The following is a 7,873-nucleotide window of genomic DNA, read 5'->3' on the forward strand; positions in this document are numbered from 1 at the left end:
GCCCCTGTCTTGGTCTTTTGCTCTGAAATTTGGTGTGAAGTTCTGTCTCGGTCCGCTTCCGTCGGATCTGCAACTTGCGGCATCGTCCGAATCTCAAAACCTGCACTTATATCTGAAAAGGTATGGTGGGTGGCTATATAGGGTTTTGCCTTAGTCAAACCCCCGCTTTGGTGATCTCCACCTCCACGAATAGCCAAGTTGTATTGTAAAAGTAATGTGTGTGCAGACCTTGTGTGTGTGCAAGATCCTAAAATGCAAGTAAGCAAACTAGAGCAACCTAGAAAGTAAACCCTAATTGCTTGTAAATGATAATGTAAATGCTCCAAATCAAGATGTAAAGAGATCTAAAGCATGAATACAAGTGATATAATGAGGCTTATGCAAAGACATGAAAACAACATGAAATCATACCCAACCCCAAGGGAGGGGTACAAGCCAATCTTCAGTCGGTGATCCCTTGTTGCTCTTCAATGCCTTCAAAGCCCTAAATGGATGAATGAAATTGATGAATGCTTGATGGATGGATGTTGAATGTTGTTGAAGTCTTCAAAGATCTGCTCTTTCGCTGCCTAGAAGGTCCCTGAAACCAAAATCCGGATTCTTTCAAATGAAGAAAGAGAGCTCTTATATATGAAACCCTAGGCCTTAATTTCGACTTTTGGCCGACCTAGAGATTGAATCTCCCGCCAATTTCTTGGGGTCAAGCTTTATTTTATGATTGGATTGCGCTCCTAAAATTTCGGGAAAAATGTCCGAAACTGTGTGCACTCCGGGCGCCCTGGTCCCGACAACTTTTCACCAAATTTTCAGAACCGTCGGATATGATGATTTTAGAGAGAATCCCGAAGTTATAGGTGATTTCGAGATGTTTTGACCCCCGAAATCAAGCCCCCAAGTTCAAAATAGGACCTAATTAGGGTTTTTGATTAAATAATGTATTGGAGGAATAAAATGAAAGGGGCACACTTTAATGAAAGGGCCCAACTTTATGATGTGGAAGATGATGAAATAGAACCTTAGACCTAATTAATTTGATTAATTAAGTGCTAAAGGGGAAATGCAATGCAAAATGCAAAATGCGCCAAGGCGGGTGCTAAACTAGGTGTGAAATTGTACTGCTTTAGCAAGTGCGTACAATTTATGACATTACATATATTAAGGATGCACTGGCATTCAATAGAATATGAAGGATAAAATGTGTCACAATGTGATATAAATGAATTTTAATTAGCTAAAGGTCAAACCCTAAAAGGTTTCATAATGATAAACTAATCTAAGGCGGGAATATGAGATAAGAGATAGATCATTATGTATGTCCAAACCATAGTCAAACTATATTCACGTATAGATAAAAACTTAGAAAGATATGAAAATATATGAAAAATAAAATAATTTCATATGTAAAAGTAATGATGAAACCCCTAAGAGAAAGATGAAGTTGTATAGGATTGATTATGTTTCCCAAAATATAAAGAATTTAATAGTCTCATTAAGATTAATGTAGATTATTCTAATTAAATGTACAAATGAGAATAATAAATTTAGAGTAACTAAAGTTAATATATTGAGGTATTGATATTGAGTGATCTAATTTACAATTATTAAATGCGACAATAAAAATGTGAAATCATGTACTTAACTCATTAACCCAAGTGTGCCTAAAGGTTGGTGAATACAATAAGTTTGATATATCTCAAGATAAGGTCAAGTAATGGTAATTAGTTATTAGATCTAGATTAAAATGATATATTTTGACTATGTAAGTATGGGTTTGTAGTTCGGGACAATATCATGAGCATAGATCTATCCTACCCCTAGGCTACAAATTCATCTAATGTAATATTTAACCTTCTATTCTTTAGTTCACTTAATTTATCTTAGTTTATTCCATGTCGCTTGATATTAGAGAACTAGAAGTATTTTCTAAATTACTAAAGCTATCAAAAAGTCACAAGAGAACATATTCTCTTGGGTCAATTTATAAAAAAAATGTATGAATGATAAAAAAGGGATAATCTTTAGTCATGCATATTATACTATAAATACTAGTGTGGAACTAGATTCTTTATAAAGCTCCAATTCAAGTGTGTAAAGAGAATGGTAATTGAATATGATTTTAAATTATGGATGTTTAAAAAAATGCATTGTCCATGTCTTTAAATACAAGAACATAGCAACACATCACTCGAGTTTGTATTTAGTTGACCCTAGACAAGAAGAGTAAATTCAAGAGTCTACCAAATTTGAATTTGGACAAGATGAATTTGTGACTAGAATCACTAAGTCTCAAAGTATTAAAAGAAAAAAAGGTTAGATTACAATAAGTAGTATATAGGTATATATGTATGTAAAAGAGTAATAAATACATAGATATGACTAATGTATAGGGATATCTATGTATAGGGATGTGTAAGCATGAGTGGAACTAAGTAATAACTATATAAAAATGTATAGTAGATCGATAAATAATATAAGATTAAGAACCCCATTTTATATAAAATTGTACCATATATCAATACATCTGCATATCAAAACACTTTACTGAGTGGACTCAAGTAATGAATATATAAAAATGTACAATAGGTCAATAAATATAATATAAGATTAAAAGCCACATTTTATATAAAATTGAACCATATATCAATACATCTATATATCAAAACACTTTACTTAAAATAAATACAAATCTAAATACAATATAACATAATAAATATATGAATCTCACATTTACAAATATTTATTGATCAATACATCAATTTGTAAAAATATGTTTTACTTCTTTACAATGTAAAACAACACAAATATCTTTTATTTCTTTACAACTTAAAACAAAACTACTTATAACATACTTTCAATATTTTTTCTTTTTTCTATAATAGAACCAACTTTCTAAAATGTTTATAAGTTAGATGCACAAGCTTATGGTTTAGATTGTGTATTCTTGTTTTGCTTGACATTTTGGATCACACTTAGTAATCAATGTTAGAATGAGGAAAACGTATAATAAGAGTGTTGAATGATGAGGCAGTCTCTCCAATGTTTCAAGAAGGCTAAATCTATAGTCTACTTTGATAGTTTAATCCTAAATGATTTGATTTAAAACAAATTCCCTCCCATGAAAGACATCAATAATTGATATTAATTTTTCACAGTCCATTAGAGGAAGCGTGCCAGTAATCGTTCGTGCACCCACAAATTCTAAATGGTACATCAAATTTTGACATTTTGTTTTTGGTTGTCTTTGCATGCAACTTAACTGCTTAAAGCTATTGTTCTAGCTTCTGGGTAGTAACGATGCACATTATGGGAACTGTTATGTGCGCAAGGGTCAAAAGTACACATTTCAAAGTGTCTCTAGATACCTACTTAAAGATACCCTAATAAACATGCACTTAAATTTGCCAATATACAAATACCCTCGTAGTCGTGTGCTATGGTTACCAATAATGGTGCACAAATGGACCAATTATGGCCCAAAAATGCTAAAAAATGGGTGAAAGTTATTAATTGGCTTTAAGTTTTTTCTTTTTAGTTTATTTAAAGTTAGTAACTGGGGGGTGGGTGTGCAAGGAGTGAACGATTATTGGAACATGAGCGATAACTAGTGCTCTTTTTTTAGATAAATGGACAAGCATGCTACAGGGGAGAGGACCCAGTAGATTAGCACCCTAATTTCACGATTCTCAAAATCCTACATGGAAATTTCAAATCACTCCCAAAATTTTATAGCAACTTACTTGGCAAGTCTCCTAATTATAACTAAGGTTTCAAGGTCATACCATCAAATGTGATGCCACATCAATATGTTTTTTACCAAAGTGTTCAAAATAGCCTTTAAAAAAGAGACTATACTTGTACATTGATGTGGCATCACATGATTCGTTGTTTTTAATGCTTATGAATAGTTTTCATCACAATAACAACTTCAATCAGACCGAAAAAGACCGAAAAAGAGAGACGTGACCTCCTGACGCCCAGTCAACAGCTTTCGTCGTTGAAATGGACTGCCCACCACATCTGAGAATCGCTTTGCGGGAAGACTCCAAGACCACACGTCACGCGGGGGACTGATTTTTAATCAATATTAATTTATTTTAAATTTTTAACGAATTGGAAATTACGATCGGATGAGCATCTGCTGATGGACGGTACGACAGGGGAATCAATTAATGTTATTGCCACTTGTTCAACAATCCTAGACAGATAATCAAAAGTGATCTAACATTTTCCAGTGTTTGGCCCGCACAGAGGATCGAACGTCACTTTATACTTTCCATAATGATAGGTGTGCGCACTGGTCTTTGGGTAGTTGCAACTTACCTTGAAAAACCAATAACTCCTAGGATATTCTTCCAAGAGAAAATGAAGATGGAAGTGGAAGGATTCATGGTGGTGCTCTTACTACTGTATTGGGCAATCCTCAACGCTGCAGTCGAATGTCCGATTAACTTCGACTATGTTGCTCAGTGGTCATGGAACACATCTTCCTGTCAATCTATTCAAACTACAGAGGAACTGAATAATTGTGGAATGGCGTTGAGAAGCATGTTGGGTGTAGGCCTTGCACAATACCTGAGAGATGAATCGGCATTCGAACTTCCCGACAATGCCTCTGCTGCTGCCTGCTTGATCAGATTCCAGCAAAAGCTAACATTTTTGGGTCTTCGACCTAATTTGGTTCAACTCTGTTTCAACGACACATCTGAGTTTGTCTCGAATCCAAGCCTGTGTGCAGGTATACAGACCAAGAAAGACTGGATTCACAAAGTAGGAATAACTTCATTGGACACGGTGTGCAAAGGGGATTTGTCTTCAATCTCTGCCTGCCGTATGTGCCATGACAGCGGAGAAGTGGTTCACAGGCAACTGCTGAGCAAGATAAAAAATGCTACAGAGGAAATAAGCACCCAATGTTACTATTTTGCGTGCCTGTATGCTATTGGCGTGGTCAACGAATTTGGGCCTATGGATAGAGGAGCTGCTGGGTGTATACTCCGCATGCCCTTCATGCACACCAAACCCACATCTCACAGACAAATAGCTTTATACGGTTGTATGGGCGCTGTAATAGGTATCTTTGTGATCTGTAGCCTGGGCATATGTTATTATTGGTGGGTGAAGATTAAAAACAGAGCCAAGCACAGGCATTGGGTGGAAATGAGCAGAGGGCTTTTGAAGCTCAACACTGGGGCAGTCTGGTTCAGCCTGGAAGAGATCGCCGCCGCCACGGACAATTTCAGCCTCGCCAATGTCATCGGTGAAGGAGGTTTCGGGACTGTGTACAGGGGAACTCTTTCCGACGGTCAACAGATCGCTGTGAAGAGAATCAGAAACTGTACTTCGGAAGGCGATTCGGAGTTTATAAATGAGGTGGAGATAATAAACAGCATCAGGCACCGGAATCTGGTCGTTCTCAGAGGTTTCTGTGTTGCTAGCGATGACACAGATGGACGCCAGAGGTTTTTGATCTACGACTACTTGGCTAATGGCAGCCTCGATGAACATATCTTCGGAGATAGGGGTAAAAACAGGGGAGATTTGAATTGGGAGCAGAGGAAGAACATAGCAGTCGGCACTGCAAAGGGCTTATGTTATTTGCATTTCGGAGTTCAGCCTGCGATTTATCACAGAGATATTAAGGCCACTAACATTTTGCTGGATGACGAAATGAACGCCTGTGTGGCGGATTTTGGGCTCGCGAGAATGACGACAGAAGGGCAATCGCACCTGACTACACGAATATGCTCTGTATGGTCAGCTTACAGACCGAAGTGATGTCTACAGTTTTGGGGTTGTTCTGTTGGAGATTATGAGCGGAAGAAAGGCTCTGGACACATCTGTGGAGTGTACTTCTGATTATCTTATCACAGATTGGGCTTGGAAGCTTGTGAAGGTAGGCAAAACGATTGAGATCGTGGATGTCGGAATCCGTGACAAGGGGCCAGTGGATATTATGGAGAGATTCGTTTTAGTGGGTATTCTGTGTGCTCATGTTATGGTGGCATTCAGACCAAGCATGGTGGAGGCTTTGAAGATGTTGGAGGGAGAGGCCGACATTCCAGAGATTCCCGACAGGCCTTTGCCTCTTCTCAACCAGGGAGCTTTGGAGGATGGATATTCCAACTCTGTTCTGTTTTCAAATTCAGAGTCTCTGTAAAACATTTAAAGAACTTAAATGGTTAATAAGTTCATAGCAATCTTTTATTTTATTTTCAGATAAATGCGGGGCTGGAAAGTGTATGTGGGGTTGGAATTGGTTGCAAGAAACACAACATTAGGAATAATATTTAAAAAGTGATTGAATAGTTGTTTTATTATTATTGGTTGGACTAATAGATAGAAAAGTATGAACTAATAGAATAATTATTTGTTCAAAGTTTTTATATTGATCAAAGTTGATTACAATGTAAAGAATAGTTTAAAAAAGGGGATTGCAAATTAAGAAAGAAGAAATCTATTTATAGAATTATGACTAACTGAAACAAAAAGAGGCTATACAATAAAGCTGAAGCTAAAGTTATAGACAAACGTTACAATAGAAAGCTATACAAAGCTGAAAAGGAAGAGCAAAGATCAGTAGAACTATGAGAAAATGTAAGATTGAACATTAATGTCCTTTTAAGAGAAAGCTTTTAAACACAAGCACTAATGCCCAAGAGAGGTAGAGGAGGAAGATTTGATGCAAGGAGAGGAAGACCCAAGAGCCACTATCAAGAAAGTAGTGAAGATTAAAGGAGCATTTGCAATCACTGAACCAAAGGAAGAAGAAAGGGTGGAAATCATGAATATAAAAAATAAAGGTATGATAACTATCAAATTCTATGTTACTATGTTATTATTGTAAGAAATTTGAACATTACAATTATGAGTGTAAAAAAAAAATCAATAATGAAGGTATGGAGAGTATGAATTCCTTATATGATAACAAGGGTGAGAGTGAAAATAAAAGAATAAATGTAATAAAGAAGGTTGTTTGGATTATGATTATTTTGATAGTGAGTTTAGTTTTCTTTACAAACATTAATGATATATATGTCTAAGGTAAAGATTAAAAATGATAAGAAGGCTATTGGCAATATCATTAACAAAGATTTAGAATCTTTCATTCTTGGAATTGAATATTTACAATGAATAGGGGAGAGGATCCTATAGTGGAGTGGGGTTCAATAGTGGGGATGGTAGTTGGGCACAATTAGTTCAATAGTGGAACACAAAAAGTGTCATGTCAATACTTATTCCCAAAAAGATTCCAGCAAATTTGAAAAAGCAACAATGTGATGCCACATCAACACACCAATAAACATGACTTGGTGCACGATTCTGGGTCTTACTTCTTTTTGGAACCATTTTGAACACCTTGGCAAAAAAGGTATGTAATGTGGCATCATATTTGACCATCTGAACTTGAAATCAAATTTTCTAAGGGACTTGACAAATAAGGAAGTGCACAAAGTTGAAATAAATTTGAAATATCTAAAATAGATTTTGGAAAGTGAAACGTTATTTTGTTTTATTATAAGACCCTCTCCCCTAATCCTTCATTATACTCCATTAAACTTGCATACAAGTCAAAATGCAAATACAAAGCCAAATTGAAATTATGAATTTTTTGATGGAGGTCCAGCCCTGCGAACAAGACAGCCCAACAAGGGCCTTCACAAAGTAATTTTTGCCAGCCGATATGGGGGCACGTGCCAATAGGCTGAACCTCTTCGGCTAAGAGCCAAGGACTGAGGGGTATCCATTCCGCCAAATTTGCCCGAGCATGATCCTGGCCTCATCCCTTACGATGTCAGAGCCTTGCACTCAACAAGACTTGATCCGTGGTGGGCTCATTTGGAACCATTCAACTTCACCAATAGACTAAAGACCC

General features: G+C 36.4%; 1 pseudogene; it reads left to right on the top strand.

Moving 5' to 3' along the window:
* Positions 1 to 4,278: 4,278 nt before the first annotated feature.
* LOC131027103 (probable receptor-like protein kinase At1g11050) lies at positions 4,279 to 6,305 on the top strand (annotated as a pseudogene).
* The last annotated feature ends 1,568 nt before the right edge of the window (positions 6,306 to 7,873 follow it).

Source organism: Cryptomeria japonica, chromosome 5 (genome assembly GCF_030272615.1).
Source record: "Cryptomeria japonica chromosome 5, Sugi_1.0, whole genome shotgun sequence".
Taxonomy (NCBI): domain Eukaryota; kingdom Viridiplantae; phylum Streptophyta; class Pinopsida; order Cupressales; family Cupressaceae; genus Cryptomeria; species Cryptomeria japonica.